At 40.7% G+C, this 18537-nt stretch overlaps 1 pseudogene; it reads left to right on the top strand.

The window, feature by feature from the left end:
- The first annotated feature begins 2509 nt into the window (after positions 1-2509).
- On the top strand, positions 2510-17312 carry LOC139433565 (zinc finger protein 3-like; annotated as a pseudogene).
- Positions 17313-18537: the final 1225 nt, after the last annotated feature.

The following is an 18537-nucleotide window of genomic DNA, read 5'->3' as shown; positions in this document are numbered from 1 at the left end:
ATGAAGATTTCTGTGATGGAAGCTACTTTAAAAGTCATCCTTTGTTTTCAAGTAGTAAGTTTGCCCTCCAAATCCAATTGTACTATGATGATTTTGAGTGTGCAAATCCTCTTGGTTCCAAAAAAGGTATACATAAAGTTGGCTGCCGATACTTCATCCTTAGAAATCTTAATCCCAGGGTGAATTCTGCCCTTATGAACATTCATCTGGTATCATTGTTTCATGCACAAGATGCTAAGAAATACGGAATCGATGAAATACTGAAACCTTTAGTAAAAGACTTGAAAATATTGGAGACTACTGGAGTTGCTGTCCCATTTTCTGAAGTTTTTGTACGTGGCACTCTTGCACAAGTTACTGGTGATAACTTGGGTATGCATAGCATTCTTGGATTCATGGAGTCATTTAGTGCAAATTATTACTGTAGATTTTGCTTACTTGATAAATCTTCAGCGCAGTCAGTTTTCTCAGAAGACGACCCACATTTGACTTTAAGATCACCAATTTTGAATGATCAACATTATACCAACTTGGCAGAAGATCCAACATTAACCTCTTCATTTGGCATCAAGAGAAAGAGCATACTAAATACTTTGCAATATTTCAATATTGCAGAAAACTTTGGTGTAGACATCATGCATGACATTTTGGAAGGGGTTGGTCAATATGAGGTCAAACTGCTATTTGAGTACTTAATAAAAAATGTCATGTCTAAAGAAACCTTGTTAATCAGGGTGTATTCTTTTAACTATGGCTATTTGGAAAAGAAAAACAAGCCAACAAATATTAACCTTGATGGTGTAGGAAATGGAATAGCGTTAAATGCATCACAAACACTGTGTTTGATCACCAACATACCTCTGATATTTGGCGACTTGGTACCAGAGGATGACTTGCACTGGCACTTATTGCTCTTGTTGCTGAACATTATAAACATTGTGTTCTCTTACTCTATCACCAAAGGGATGACTGTGTATTTAAAGCACCTTATCATTGAACACCACCAACTCTTTAAAGAACTGTACCCTTCAAACAACCTGATTCCAAAACATCATTTCATGGTCCATTATCCGAGGTGCATTCGGAAAATTGGACCACTTATTCATATTTGGACTATGAGATTCGAAGCGAAACACACATTTTTCAAAGATTGTGTAAAGAACTTCAAGAATTTGACAGTATCACTTGCGAAAAAACACCAGTTTGCATGAGCTTATCATTGGGAATGCTTGACTTTAAAACCAGTTCAGTCTGGTCCAGTTACAATGTGTGTACTTGAAACACAAGACTATACAGAAGATATATCTGCATATCTCAGAATTGATCCACAAGCCACTGTCAACCTCACAAGCTGGGTAAAGTGTTGTGGGGTTGAATATCGAGTTGGCCTCTTTGTTTGTACAAGCACCGATGAAAACATGCCGGTGTTCAGCAAAATAACCTGTATCATTCTTCACAATGGAAAAGTTGTTTTTGTTATGGTCGAGTATGAAACGTGTTTCCATGACCATTTTCATGCTTTTCAATTAAGTGAAAACATCCCCAGGAAGATACTGGTCCTTGAAAAAGAAGGATTAAGACATTTCAAACCTTTTGAGTCCCAAATGTCATATGGGTGTGATTCACATTTTTATGTTGTGTCAGAGAGTTGTATTATTTAATTTGCCAGTATTGATTGTTTAATGGAATTTGTCCTTTCCATTTGTTCTTTGTACATGTCTGTATATGTTCTGTAATGCAATGTTTTGTACACTGAACCCGTTTGTCTAATGTTTGCAGTTAATGCACTGAGTTTATGCAGCTTGAGGATTTCAACACTCGAATGTAAATTGAATGTTCGCTGTAACATGTTTACACTGTTTGTAAAAGCAACAGCACTTTATAAAATGTCCATCAACAATGGATTTTAAGAGTTTTCAAATAAAAGAAACACATTTGTATGAATCAATACGTTGTTTGTAGTCATTTTTATTTTAACTCCATGAGTGTTGAATATACACCCTTTCAAGTGTTAACTATTAACACTATTATAGAGTTCACATTCAAATTAACTCTAAAGTGGTAGTTGTATTTAACTGCACTTGGGAGTAGTTTTTGACTACAAGTGTTCAGGTTTAACTCCTGAAAAGGGTTAAAGATTAACTCCAAGAAAAGAGTAACTTTAACTCTGCCGTTGAGTTTATTCGATGGTCTCACATGTACACTCAAATGTAGTTGATTTTAACTCTGAGGGAGTTTATTCAAAAGGCCATACTTTGCTGTGTACTTGAACAGGTCTCCCTTGGAAAAGAGATCAATGATCTCAATGGGATTTATCTGTATAAATAAAGGTTTGAAATGAAATGAGAGCAACAGAGGAGGGATCCCTCTCCCAGGACGGACAGACGTGCAATAGATGCCGTGTGTAAATATCATCATGCGCTAATGAGCAACTCTCATAGGAATGAATGAGGCCCCGCCTCCCACGCTGTATCCAGTTCTTATTATACATCCATGAGGGGGACGATCGGGTAGTGACAGCGTCTCGTCGCTACGGTTCTCTCTCTGTGTTCTTGAGGAAGTGTGTGTGAGCTCCAGCTCTACTGATCCATCATCTCTGTGTTTGGATAAACCTCTGAATGGACTCTGTGTTCTTTTTTCTGGAGCGTTTATCTCGGACTATAGGAGCTAGCTTAGCATGCTAGCTGGAAACACGTTAGCAACGCTAGTCAGATTGAGAGTTTGACGGAGAGAGAAACGGTGTGTTTAACGGAGTCTGCAGGAAAAGGTGATCTAGGAAACATGAGTAAAGTACAAATGCTGCTGTCGTTGAAGAAGCAGCAACTCACTGCTGAAGAGATATTTGCTCTGTTTGAAAAAACGATAGCAGAGCTCGAGGAGGAGCTGTCTCTTTCCAAAGAGGAGAACAAGAGACTCCAGAAACAACTGGACGCTGTTTTACAGCCTCAGCTTCGGATACACAGAGCAGGTCTGTTCCCTTTACCCTTAATTAACACTTTACACTCTTCAGTAACACTTTATTATCACATTAATAACACTTTAGACCCTTTATCAGCACTTGCTGCATGTAAGTAAAAGTGCAAACACCACACTGTGAAAATCCTCCATTACAAGTTAAAGCATTTCATATCTTTAAGTTTATCTTATTTAAGTAAAAGTATGTAAGTATTATTAGACACATGTACTTTATTATAATAATTCAAATGTATTACGGAAGAGCAAACCTACCAAAATAAATATATTTATAAACATACATGGATTGAATAATATGCCATTTAATGTAGGCTACTGATTTAAATATTACCCATACATGTGGGCACTAGTTGGTTAAATGTGACATACATTGATACTTTAGTTTTAATGTGCTTCTTTATTCACTTTTTAACCCTCTGGAGTCTAAGGGTATTTTCTCGAATTTTTTATGTTTTCCTAAATCCCCTTTTAAATGTATTTCTTCTAACATGGCACCCCATGTGTTAAATATCAAAATGTTCAGGACAATCTCTGGTATTGCTATATATGCAAATTACTCACCTTAGAGCACTGTTTGATGAGATAAGTAGCTCAAAAGCTTAAAATGTTACATCCGATTTTCGGAAAATCTTCAAAACTCTTGTGAAAACACAAATGTACTCATGTGATCGAATTGTTTTGGTGTTTTGGATTTGGTTACCAAAGTCTTAGGATAATAACGTTAGTAACGCGTTAACGCAAAAAAAAATTAACGCCACTAATTATTTTAACGCGATAAACGCATGTGTATTTTTTTCCCTCGGCCGCCCCGTAGTTTCAGAGCGCATCGAGTTTAAAATACCATCTACAAATTGATGCTGCTGACAGCCCCGCTCCTGCCGCCTGCTTGCAGCAGACCACACTTCCACGCTCACCGGCAGGCACCGACTGGCCATCGGGAGGACCGGGAGGGTGTGTGTATGTGTGGCCCGAGCGAGCGAGAGAGAGACCTTACGTGCATTGTTGTTGTTGTTAGAATCGGGTGCTAGCTAGCTGCGCTAACGGATATAAAGAGCTGTTTAAATGAAAACAGAGGAGCGCCCTATCCACACAACTGCGCCGAGCACTTGACTTTATGCAGGAAGCCAGACAGCGGGACAGTGTACGAGAAGTCAGCACACTCATGATTGCAGCAACATGATTGCAGCGTCCAGGCAGCTCCCGTTCGAGCATATGCCTTGAGTTGCACAGAGCTCCAACGATCCAACACACACACACACACACACACACACACACACACACACACACACACACACACACACACACACACACACACACACACACACACACACACACACACACACACACACACACACACACACACACACACACACACACACACACACACACACACACACACACACACACCATTTGTATTGTATGAGAGGTTCCAGGTTGTTGTGTTTAATATTCATGAGAATATTTGTCATTGTTCAAATGATAATAAACATTAGCATAAAGCATATTTGTCCACTCATATGTTGATAAGAGTATTAAAAACTTGAAAAATATTCCTCTAAGGTACATTTAGAACGGATAAAAAATGTGCGATTAATTTGCAATTAATCGCGATTAACTATGGACAATCATGCGATTAATCGCGATTAAATATTTTAATCGACTGACAGCCCTAATATATACATATGTATAAAGGGTTACGTCCTTAGCTGGCTAATAAGCTACATCACAAGCTAAGCAAACAGGCTCACAAACACCTGCTTACGGGGTTAACAAACATGTATAATATTATCATTTCACTCACCGAAAAAAGCTGAGAGTAGACTTCTTGGAAGTTCTGTTAGTACATTCAAGCGCACAGCACGACATTTTAGTTTTCTGGTATTTGCAACAATATTCCCACAATCACCACGAACACGGCTAAAGCTAAAGGGTCAAGTACAGTACTATGACTAACTAACATTGTAGCCTCCATGGTTGTAGCCTCGCAGAGTGGACAAGTTGCTGTTAGCTGACAGTGAGGCATGTACGTGTCCATCAACGTGACCACGCCCTAATTTATGCAAAAACGTTAAGACCTAATATAAATAAAAGGGTTGTGTTAGAAAACAATTCACTCACAGATCCATAATCATGAAGGTGGAATCTAACTATATCGATCATAATATTTATTGCATCCATGGGTAGAAACATGTTTTTTTCTGCTGTAAAGTTGGGCATTTTAACATGGGGGTCTATGGAAATTGCTCCTTTCTGCAGTCAGTCCCGAGTGGCCCATGTATGAACTGCAGTGTGTGGCACTTCCGTATTGGCTTCCCGGCTGTTCCCCAGAGTTTACCGCTTGATTTGGACCCATCAGACCAAAGTACAGATTTCCACTGGCTATTGTCCAATCCTTGTGTTTCTTGGCCCAAACTATTCTCTTCTTCTTGTTGTTCATCCTCAGTAGTGGATATTTGCAGCAATTGGACCATGAAGGCCTAATTCACGCAGTCTCCTCTGAACAGAGCATGTTAAAGGTCCCATGTCATGATTTTCCTGTTATTACCCGTCCCCTTGTGTGTTATGTAGCTTTTTCTGCAAACGGTCTGCAGAGTCACAAACCCTCAAAGTACACCCAGTAGAGAGTAAAACTCTAACACAGAAAAGATCTGTCTATTGTTACGACCCGCCCTCTACTCCGTGGTAGTGAATCGTGGAGAGACCCGCAATATAAAACAATACACGCAAAAACCAGTACTTGATAACGATCATTTATTGAAGTACAGCCGTTTACTCACACAAGCAATCCGGCATACGCAAGGAGGTCTGGAGGACTGGAGGGGAGCACGTAACATCTATGCTGCCCCAGAACGCCTCGTTGGAGATTTGACTTTTTCCATTTTTTCCTTCCGGGGCATACTGACGTAACGAAGTCCAAATGGACAAATCCGCGGAGCTCCGCACTAGGGATGCCAGAAACTGACCATGATCAAATTAGAAAATCGGACAGCCCTGGCGAATATTAATCGATTATTAATATATAAAACAAAACTTGAATTTTACTTCATTTGCACTTGTCAGTTCGAAGTGGTTCCATGAGGAACTCTTCTTTGAACGTACCGCTTTGTTCATCTTTAGTTGTGTTGTTCTCACTGTTCTGTATATCGCCAACAAATCAATCGCACGTGTGACGGAGAGGGGGGTGTGGGGTCGGTGTGGAGCAGTGCATTGCAGGCTGCGCCGAGTGCAGCAGTTCGGGCATTCTCACCTGTTTGTCCTTACTGGTGTCCTTTTCTGGTTGCTAACAAACGCCATTGTAAAACATAATCACTGATGTTCCGCAGTAACGGTGGTGGACTCATCAGAACAGAGTGGGCGAGGAGCTGACCAATCAGAGCACAGTGGGCTCATAGGGGGGGCAGGAGCTCCAACAAGCCGTGTGGGACAGAGTGAATACACATACTATACAGAGATGCTGTATGTATGTAAATCTATTCTAGTAGACCTCAACAATGGAATTATGATCAGTAGAAATGGCCATGACATGGGACCTTTAAAGATTGCCTGCTCCTTGAGCTTTGTGATCATCTATGTGGGCTTTAATCTGAGGTGCTTTAGGCTGCGGCCACACGAGGACGAATTCGGTCGTTTGCGTTACTGTTTAGTGTCATATAGACCGTTCGGCCACACGAGGACGACCACATACGGCACTAAACGACTGAGGAAACGATAACGGGTCCCAAGGTGGATAGAAAGGCATACGCAACTCTCTGGGGGGTCAAACGGCTCCGTGTGTGCGCCCTATCCGAACATTTTCAGATCACTGATAGTGATTGCGCAATAGCCCCGCCTCTCCCCACCTCTTCTGCTCACCTCTGTTTACCCCGCGCCATTGCTGAAGTGTTTCGCCACCAACAACAACAACAATGGCGGATCGCAGAGTTGCTATTGTGATCCGGACGCTATTGACCATGCTACAGTTGTTTGTGCAACATCTACAGCAATAATGATGAGGCAATAGCCCCGCCTCTCCCCACCTCTGCTGCTTACCCCCGCGTCAAAGTAAACTGCACCCTGAATTCAGATTATTTATCTTTCTCTCGATATGGACCTAAACGCGAGTGAAGTCTAATCTGACAGGACGGAGACACGCAGCTCTGCTCACCTGCAGCTCCTCCCGCTGCAGCAAAACACATACACTCCGTGTATTTTATTATTATATTATATAGAGTCGTTATTCATTTGTTTTAAAGCTCAATAAATAACAAAGAAGACCTTTGACCGGCACTTTTATAATTTTGTCCGGAAGATTTAAACTTTAATACACGTTGACTGGCGAAAAACTGCCCGGTTCCCTCGGCCCCCACCGCGGAGAATAAACAGAAGGGCAACCATGACAACCATGCTTCTTCGCTGCTGTTGTGGAGGAAGTTACAGCGCCACGTAGAGGCTCCTGCATGTACTGCAGCTTCTCCAGCGGTTGGAGCTAAACGGAGCGGTCTCGTGTGGGCAGACACTATCCGGATAACTATTGCGTGTGGACGGAAGCTTGTTTGCGTTTGCGTTAATCCTATGCGTTTAGCCGTTTCGTCCTCGTGTGGCCGCAGCCTTAATGTGTGGTTTCTGAGGCTGGTAACTCTGATGTATTGACCCTCTGAGCAGAGGTAACTCTTGCTCTTCCTTTCCCGGGGGGTCCTCATGAGAGCCAGCCTCATCATAGCATTCGATGGTTTTTGCGATTGCACTTGAGGATACATTCAAAATTCTTGACATTTTCCGGATCGACTTTCTTTCATTTCTTAAAGTGATGATGGACGGACGGTCGTTTCTCTTTACTTGGTTGAGTCTTCTTGCCATGATATGGATTACAACAGCAGTCAAATAGGGCTTTCCACTGTGCACTAACTCTACCTCTGCACAACACAACTGATGGTCTCAAACACATTAAGAAGGCAAGTCATTCCACACATTGACTCTTGACAAGGCGCACGTGTTAATTGAAAACCATTCAAGGTGTCTACCTCATGAAGCTGACTGAGAGAAGCCAAGAATCATATTCTTGATTTTTGTAACACTTTTTTGTTAACTAGATAATTCCATATGTGTTCTTTCATAGTTGTGATGTCTTCAGTATTAATCTACAAAGTAGAAACAAATTAAAATAAACACAAACCATTGAATGAGAAGGTGTCCAAACTTTTGACTGGTACTGATATCTCTGAGGTTGTGGTGACTGATGTTGCACTCTCTGATCATTCCTGTGTGTTCTTTGAGAGCTCTATTTCTGTTCACAAAAATGTTCAAAAAGAGGTAACCACAAAGCAATATTTAACTGAAAATACTAGGGAAATGTTTTACTGGAATTTTTCTTCCACTTGCCCCTGCTAACATCTCAGTAAATGAGCTAGTAGATCATTTTAATTCAAAAATTCGAAATGTTATAGATGCCATTGCTCCAACTAAGGTAAAGGAAGTGTCTGGCAAGAAAATATCTCCATGGAGAAAGGCCATGACCGTGAGAGTAGAAAAAAGAGAATGTCGGAAAGCTGAACGCAGGTGGCGAAAAACAAATCTTCAGGTTCACTTTGAAATCTATAAAGAGAGGCTTGGCCTTTATAATTTGGAATTGAAAAACGCACGACAATCATTCTTCTCTGACATCATTACCAAAAACAAAAACAACGCCTGTGCCTTGTTTGCTACCGTCGACAGACTAACTAACCCCCCAGTGTCAGTAGCCTCTGAATTTCTATCCACGCAATGATTTTGCCTCCTTTTTCACTGACAAAATTCAGAAAATCAGACAAGCAGTCAGTGCCTCTGCATCAGGAACAGCAAATGTGTTGTCTGTGTGTCTACTTAACATCAATTCAAACACCATGACACAATTCCATCAGAGTAATGATAAAAACCTAGAGGACATTATTCAACTTCTGAAATCCTCCTCCTGCTGCCTTGATATTATTCCAACAGGATTCTTCAAAGATGTTTTTCCTTGCATGGCCTCAGATCTACTTCATATAGTAAACAAATCTCTTCACAGGCCCGTATTTTTCCACAGGCCCTGAAAACTGCAGTCATTAAACTGCTCTTAAAAAAGAATAATATAGATGCTTCAGTAATGAACAATTACAGGCCCATATCAAACCTGCCATTTCTAGGTAAGATCATTGAAAAAGTTGTTTTTCAACAGTTGAGTAATTTGTTGCATTTAAATAACTGTTTGGATCTGTTCCAGTCAGGCTTTCGTCCAAACCATAGCACTGAGACTGCTCTTGTAAAGGTCTTTAATGACATCCACTTAAACACAGACAGTGGCAGAACTTCAGTGTTAGTATTATTAGATCTCAGTGCTGCGTTTGACACTGTTGACCACAGCATATTACTAGACCGACTGGAAAACTGGGTGGGACTTTCGAAAACAGTTCTAAATTGGTTTGAATCCTACCTAAAGAACAGAAACAACTTTATTTCTATAGGTACATACACATCTGAGTTGACAAATATGACATTTGGGGTTCCTCAAGGCTCCATCTTGGGGCCTCTTCTCTTTAACATCTACATGCTACCACTGGCTCAGATAATGAAGAACAACAACATAAGTTACCATAGCTATGCAGATGACACACAAATGTACGTAACAATTTCACCAGGAGACTATGCTCCAATTCAAACATTGAGTAAGTGCATTGAACAAATCAATGACTGGATGTGTCAGAACTTTCTCCAATTAAACAAAGATAAAACTGAGGTAATGGTTTTTGGAGCCAAGGCAGAACGTATAAAAGTTAGTGCTGAGCTTCAGTCTGCAATGTTCAAAACAACAGATAAAGCCAGAAATCTAGGTGTAGTCATGGACTCTGACCTGAGTTTCAACAGTCACATTAAAACAGTTACTAAATTAGCCTACTATCACCTAAAGAATATATCTAGGATCAAAAGACCAATGTCACAGCAGGATTTGGAAAAACTTGTCCATGCTTTTATCTTCAGTAGACTCGACTACTGCAATGGTGTCTTCACAGGTCTCACTAAAAAATCTATTAGGAAGCTGCAGCTGATTCAGAACGCCGCTGCTCGAGTCCTCACTGACACTAAGAAAGTGGATCACATCACTCCTGTTCTGAAGTCTACACTGGCTTCCTGTGTGTCAAAGAATAGATTTCAAAATACTGCTGCTGGTTTATAAAGCACTGAATGGTTTAGGCCCAAAATACATTTCTGACCTCCTGCTAAATTCAGAACCATCCAGATCTCTCAGGTCTTCAGGGACTGGTCAGCTTTCTGTCCCCAGAGTCAGAACTAAACATGGTAAAGCAGCGTTCAGTTATTATGCTCCAAATATCTGGAACAAACTCCCAGAAACCTGCAGGTCCGCTGCAACTCTTACTACTTTTAAATCCAGGCTGAAGACTTTTCTTTTTGTCGCTGCTTTTAATTGAACTATTCATATCTTAGACTGCACTGTAACTTTTATCCTTGTACTTTTTCTTTTAATGTTTATTTTATTAGCATTTCTTTTTAATGACTGATTTGAAATGCCATTTTCTTAATGTCTTTCATTTTTTGTAAAGCACTTTGAATTGCCTTGTGTTGAAAAGTGCAATATAAATAAACTTGCCTTGCCTTACTGTATATAGAACACACACATTTTAATATTTAGCAGGTTCCCTCATCTATAATCATTTATACAAGCTCAACTTTGAACATGTACAGCAGTAAAATGCAACATACGAAATAATCAAGAAACATCATAAATTAAACACTGACACGGAACATTTTACTGCACCATCGTTACTGTTACGTAAGAAGGTGCCGTAACATTTTCTGATGATACTTGCATACTTTTACTTAAATAAATGCAGGATTTTAATTTGTAACAAAGTATTTTAATTCTATACTGTAGGCGTAGTGTATATGTGAACGATCCCAAATACAATTCCTTGTTTATTGCAGCTAGTGCTACGCCAGAAGAAAAAACCCTTTTTCATTTTCAAAGGGGCTGGGCTACATAAGTTGAACTGAGACAACAAAAATACACATTAAGTGGGACAAAGAAAGATAATGTGAAAATATAAAAACAAAGGCATTAATTAGTGCTGAAAAATGTCTCCCATTGTAATGGTGATTAGATTTTTAAATGCTAACACTTAACAGTGTGTTCTGACTGTGTGTCTCCTGTTTTCTGCAGACGTCCAGCAGCTGGTGGTGGTTAAAGAAGAGCTTCTCCCTGACCAGCAGGAGTGGAGCACCAATCTGGACCAGGAGGACACAGAGCCCCCCCCACGCATTAAGCAGGAACAGGAGGAACTCAGGATCAGTGAGGAGCTGGAGGAGGCTGATATCACCAAATCCACTTTCACTCCTGACCCTGTGAAGAGTGAAGATGATAAAGAGAAACCTCAGTCCTCTCAGCCTCATCAAAGAAAAACTGAACACATGGAAAAAGAAGCTGATGGAGATGACTGTCGAGGACCAGAACCAGCCAGGAACTCAGATCCAGAGAGCAGTTTACAACCAAAGACTGAGGACGACACAGGAGACTCTTCTGAACCTGACACTGAAGACTATTCTGAACCTGACACTGAAGACAGTGCTGATTGGAAGGAGACCAGAGAACCTGCATCAGGCTCAAACTCACTGAAAAATAGACATGAATCTGTCAGTGATTCACGACGTAGTGCTGAAAATAAACCATTCAGCTGCTCAGTCTGTAAGAAAGCTTTTTCACTGAATGGAAATTTAAAGGCACACATGAGAATCCACACAGGAGAGAAAGCACACAGCTGCTCAGTCTGTAAGAAAGCTTTTTCAAAGAGTGGAACTTTAAAGGAACACATGAGAGTCCACACAGGAGAGAAACCCTTTAGCTGCTCAGTTTGTACCAAATATTTTGCACAGAGTGGATGTTTAAATAAACACATGAGAGTCCACACAGGAGAGAAACCCTTTAGCTGCTCAGTTTGTACCAAATCTTTTGCACAGAGTGGAAGTTTAAATAAACACATGCGAGTCCACACAGGAGAGAAACCCTTTAGCTGCTCAGTTTGTACCAAATATTTTGCACAGAGTGGAAGTTTAAAGGAACACATGAGAGTCCACACAGGAGAGAAACCACACAGCTGTACAGTCTGTAAGAAAGCTTTTTCACAGAGTGGACATTTAAAGTCACACATGAGAGTCCACACAGGAGAGGAAGAATAGAGCTGCAATGTTTGTGACAACAAATTTAAATGGCATAATCATTTCAAAAGACACAAGTGTGTTGGTCATCAGCTGCTTCTGTAACTGTAAGGGAATACATTTGTCTATGTTGTGTCCTGATGACCTAATGCCATTACATGTAATACGTTACTCCCTAAGCCTGATTTCACCCACCTGCAACCGATTCACTAATAATCACAAATGTTAATTTCTTTGACCACTTGACTCGACAACTTTCTTGTTTAATAATCGTTAGATCTCCTCAGGACCAAGTTCCTGTGTCCTGCTTTTCACCTGCTGATCACCCACTGCTCATTTAACCTGTTAAGCCCGAAAGCCCCCGCCGGCGGGTACTTTAGTATTTTGTTCACGACACTGTGTCTCAGGGGATCTTAATATTTAAGAACCTATTAATGTGTTATACCAGATTAACGGGAATAATCTCAGCTAACTGACGATATAAACTATGTTTACCAAAACAAAACACAAGTATCATAAGAAGCATCTAAATGACCCCTGAGCGAAAAATGCTACCCTATTACTGCACCGATAATCACTCCAAGCTCCCTTATTACTTATCCTAGGTGCACATCCAACACATCGTTTATGATCGCAAGGAGACACAGAATCTAACGGTGCCCACCTCAACACTGAAAGATACAAACTCGCAACGTTATCAACAAAAACATACATCAAAACAAGTGGCGCTAGGTAGCCCACAACGCTAACATGGCTTACCTTCGTCTTTGTCTGGTCTAAACTGCTCTTCAATGGCATTAAAACGATAAAAACGATGGTGTAGTTAATCCATAGGTTAATCCAATGTGTCTGTGTCACTTTGAAATATTCCGATAATCTATAAGCAATAAAACGGCTTTTCCGTTGCTTGATATCAGAGCAGGATATTTCTCCCCTCTGCTGCAAGCTAGAATGTGCAGAGACGCTACTTTTTTTCTTAACATGAGTGTGCGTGACGATTTCCCTTGGATTCTATTGGCTCTAACGGTCAGAAAGAGATGTCACATGTCAAAATTGAACCAGGGGGGCCAGAGATATGGAAAATCCACCCAAATGGCCCCAGAAGAGGTTTTTTTTGCTAAATCTGTCTACAAAGGTCAAATATCACTTGTTTTGCATCAATCTTGATACAGGGTACTTATTATGTTGTACTTTGGATTCCTAAAGCTTTTAGTCTACTAACCCATCATCCAAGGTTAGTTTTCACTATAAGTACAAAATATTCTTTGGACGGACACTATAATTTACAGTGTTTTGCCATGTTCAATCTGAATTTTCTTTAAAATAAAAAACATCTATATTGATTCTGAATTTTCTACATCCAACTCACAGGTTTATCATTACTTTGAGAAAAAAGATTATTAATTTAACCCTTTTAGAAGATATGGTCATTTGTTCTGGGAATGTCATTTTGGTGGGAATGTCATTTCTGAGCCTGAGACCTGAAAAACAGGCTTGGGGCTTAACAGGTTAATAATCGTTACATCTCCTCAGGACCAAGTTCCCGTGTCCTGCCTTTCACCTGCTGATCACCCACTCCTCATTTAAGGTGGAATGACCTTTACAATGGACCAGCTAGTCTTAGTGTCTTAATGCAAACGTTTTGTAAAGTGATGCTAGACCAAAGACATGCTGTTGGGTGGTGGGCTCTCTGCAGGACGGTGTCTGTACTCAAAGATTGTTGATGAAATGAGAGCTTCACTCTGTGTTTGTTGTCTAAATGACGCCAACAGAGCAATACATCTTCTTTCCAGCAGATGGCATAAATGTTACATCATCCAGTTCAACTGTCATCCACACATTTCAGTCAGACAACTCACGTGTTCCTTTAACATGTTTATTTGAAGCAGCATATAGTTGAGTTTGGCGACTAGGCTCTGGCATCATCACTCCATAGATATACATAGCACGATGAGTGATGATTAAATAACTAACCCCCGAGCCTACAGGTGGAAGCTGGGGTGGTGGTGGGGCAGGCAAGCAGCAGCGACGTAGAGGTAGCTGCAGCAATAGCAGCAGCAAGCAATGCATGAAGAGAGATCTGGCAGGTTAAATAGAGCGGCATATTAAGGAGACTCTGTTTGGTTGGTTGTAGAGTGGCAAGGGGCTTTATGTATGAATGCAGCTCGAGTTGACTGCCTGAACTAGCTCGCAGGCTTCACCCCATTAATGATTCAAAAACAGCAATGTGTAAAATATGGCTAGTAATTGACTATTTCAACAGAATGTGAAGAGGTTACAGTCTTGAGGCCATGCCCAATAAGTTTATGTTTTGTTTGATTACATCTACTGAAATGAGCATTCAATGACTAAATTATTCAGAATTACTGTCATTACATCATGGGTTTGCATTGCAATATTAGAACGCATAAAACCCAACTTTATTTCTTCCAAGTTCCGGGTGTTCATTGTTTAGAAGTCCGCTGTGTTTCATCCAAGATTCCACTTCGTGCTCCGATAATGCTGAAAGTATCTGTTGTATGCTTTACCTGCTCCAGTAACACAAGTGTAATTCACTGGACAGAGACAAGAGATGGTGGATGGATCCAGAGGAGAACCAGAAGATAGTCCGTATAGAGCCTTCAGGTTCTGAAAATGATCAGGGATAGAGCTTGAAAAAAAATCCTGAACCCTGAATAGAGCTAGAAGTCCCTAGCAACCACCTTGGTAACAATGAAAACGTTGTATCGACACAATTTCCTGAAGTAATCTTCATAATAACTAGCAAACTAAAGATCATGTACATCCACTGCACACATATTCTGAAATAACAACTCATATTTGTCACATTTTAATGGCCAAACTAACCTTAAAATAGGTATTTTACACCGAGAATAAAACGAACGTCGGCCATGTTGTTTTTTTTCTGCACGGAGAAATTTGAAGATCATCAGATTTTCAATGTTATTATGAACAGTGGCAGCTGGCCCATAGCGAGCGATAGGGCGCCGCCCTCCCTAAACCACACAGAAAAACATTATTATTAATAATAATAATAATAATACAGATTAATTATATAAATTGTCAATATTTGAGTGTTTAAAATATGGAATGCACCCAGAAATATGTGTAAAATATGATTTAAAAATCATTTGCGCAATATATATGCTTTTCCTACACACTGTATGTCTGAAGTTCAGTGCTGGGGCGCTGGAGCCCCACAGAGTCTCCGTAGCAGGTTAGCCAATTGCTGATTCAAGATATGAACATATGTCATAAACTGTAGCCCCCACATATCAAACTCATGGCCCGGGGGCCAAATCCGGCCCTTGGTGGATTTAATTTCATTCCGCAGGATCATTTCTAATGACTATGAGATCTGGCCCTCCGGTATATTGCACACACACCTTCACTCCATCCTGAGGGTCTCCTCCGCTCAGAGCCTGAGCCCAAACATTGATGACCTGCACCCAATATGAGATGCCAAGTATCTGAACTAGCCTCACAGAGCAGCAACCTGAGTTCAATGGATGCTTCCTTCTGCACTTTCTCTCTCACGACAACAGGGCATGTTTGGTTTTCTCTTTGAGGGAAATAGTTTTTTTGAAGCTGTTGTTGGCCTGTGGAGAAATGTAATCATAAGAAATGACTCAGCAGATAGAGCCATAAGAAATGAATGCAACTGATTATTTAATGTTGAATGTTGTTTTATGGGCAATAATTTAAGCTTCGTTAGTTCCAGGTTCCATTTCAATAAGTTCTGCAATAAAAAATTGAACCAGTCCGGCCCTCGACTAGTACCCATTTTTTATTTTGGCCCACTGTTTATTTGAGTTTGACACCCTGCCAATCAGAGTCCTCAAAAGTAATACCAGAGCAGCAATTATTTTATCGCCCCAAGTAAGCAACTGCTACGCAGCTGGACGACGGCCACAGGAGGTGAGGAACACAAGGAGGAGGGGGATACTAAGTGTTGTGGGGCTTTTGAGTTGGCTTTGCGCGGGCATAACGAGACTCTTCAGTCAACCTTGGCACTTTCAGGGGGTTGGTGGATTTAGTCTCCTGCACACTGAGCTGGAAGAGCACCTGGAGACCGCCAGCGTTTTTAAAGGCACGTCCAAGACCTACACCACATTGATTTTAAGAATAAGAATAATTATTATTAGTTTGTTACATCCCTTTGTTAAAAATCCCATGCGCCACAGACACAGACACAACAAACCCAACACCAGTCACTTTGTGTGCTGCTATGGACATGTTTGCACTCTCATTCGCACACATCACCTTTTCATATATCCTGCTCACTCGAAGTAAACGTTATTTTGTGTTTTTTTGTAATTATGGAGTGTTCTTGTATTCTAATGTGTGTGTATATATAGTTATGTAAATAAGTTGGGGTATAGGTATGTATATACATATTTTATATATATTGTATATCCTTTATTTTATACCTCGAGACTGTGGGAAACAGTATTTCGATCTTTCTGTGTACAAAGATATTTTGAGATTCACAATAAAGTTGACTTTGACTTGATTAGAGAAACACTGCTGTGTTAACTCTCTGTTCTCTGTTGATCTCTGTTTCTCAGCATCATGGAAGTTACCAGCTGCAGCTGCTGCTGGTGCAACAATCCCTGTTGTTCTCGTGGCTGTCACATCTCTCTCTGTCTCCCTGTGGATCAGGTGAGCAGATCTGATCATCTTAATCGTTGTTGTTAAATCATTGAAAGTCTGTTTGTCTGGTGTCAACATCTTCTTTTTCTTCATAAACTCTCCTGAGCAGAAGAAAGAGGGCGTCCAGAGACTCGTCTGAGCCTGACGAGAGAGCGGACACCAGGGAAGAGGTGAGAGTGGATGCTTACGTAATTCATCTCTTTGATTCTCCTCTTAGACGTGATTACATTCCAAGTTCATCCAGAGGTTTTCCTACCTGTTATCCTTTCATCTTTTCTCTCACAGCAGCATGTTGATGAAGCAGGGATATGTTTCCATCATTACCACAGCTGCTGTTGCTTTGGCCTTTTCTGTCCTGTGTCCATTCCTCTGTAAATGAATTACTTATGAATGTTAAAATGTGTATCTGAAAGTGTTTTCCTCCCTGAAGTGAGAACCTGATCAGCCGGAGCAGCAGGATGACCCTCAGTAGGCCAGCGTTCACTTCTCCAACAACCGGGCGGACCCTCTTTACTCCAACATGAGAGCAGCTCGGCCCCTCAGACACACGGTGCAACAGCAAGTCCCGGATTACGCTGCCGTCCAGTTCAGCAGTGCTGCTCCGAGGTGAGCACCTCCTCACACGGGAACATTATTCATATATCATTTAATTCCCTTTGTATTATTATTACCACTAAAATCTCATCATGTATCTCTCAGGACCAGAGGGCAGGACTCTGGAGAGGATCCAGCTGAATTTGACAGCACGGTCAACAAATCCAGATAAACACAGCAGGCGTTGCATTTGAAGGATGATCACATTTCTATGTACACTGGGTACTCTCCATGAATGAGGCGATGAGTTGTCAGCCTAGTTTCTATTAATCTGAATGGCTCAAATGTAATGATGTTGTTAAGTATTTCACTGCTTAATGTACTGAATTGTCTACACTGAAATATCAACAACTACTTGATTCTTTCCAAATTCCAAAATACATTTTGTTTTTGAAAAGCACATTGGGATATTAGAGATAAACATGTGTTTGCTGATCTAATTGCAGTTTCATTCTGCTGCCACTAGGTTTCAGTAAAGAGCCGTATTTCACTGATGGAAAACCATTACCAAGAGCCTGTAAAGTAAATGGTGTGTGTACGGCCTTAATATTCACACATTCTTATTTATTTACTGAATCATGTTCAACCCTCAGCAGTTATTCAGGTGACTCTCACTTATGTATCTGACTTGAACCGAGTTTGCTTCAGGGTAATGACATGTTGAATTCCCGTTCAGAATTTTTAACCATTAACAATTTTGCTCAAAATATCAAACAGATCACCCATTCTAGCCATGCCTCATATCCCTCTATTTCACTCCCTGTTTCAAAAGTGCTGATTTGGGTATAAAGATGTACAAAATAAAAAAATTGATAAAAAATAAAAGAGGAGGGGTCTGAGCTCATGCAGGACCCGGCAGCTACCGTCTAAACTAAATGCTGCCGTGATGAAACGCCATATCATGGATTATCAAGGATTCTCTCTGAAACAGTCTGGAGCTCAAAGGCTTTCTCTCTTGCCGGTTATACCACAAGGTGAGTTCCTTTTTATTTCCTGCTTCTTCACACACATGCTCTCCAGTACAGGTTAGCTCTGAGTGTTAGCGATGCTAATGTAAACACCAACCATATTACGTCCAAAACAGTCGGGCATCGTTTCTGATAGCAACGTTTCTGATTGGGCCGTGAGTCCACATTTCAGATATTACGTCATATC

The sequence above is a fragment of the Pseudochaenichthys georgianus genome, unplaced genomic scaffold, assembly GCF_902827115.2.
Source record: "Pseudochaenichthys georgianus unplaced genomic scaffold, fPseGeo1.2 scaffold_635_arrow_ctg1, whole genome shotgun sequence".
Lineage (NCBI taxonomy): Eukaryota > Metazoa > Chordata > Actinopteri > Perciformes > Channichthyidae > Pseudochaenichthys > Pseudochaenichthys georgianus.
Note: the sequence above shows the minus strand (reverse complement) of the source record. Positions and strands in the feature narration are given on the sequence as shown.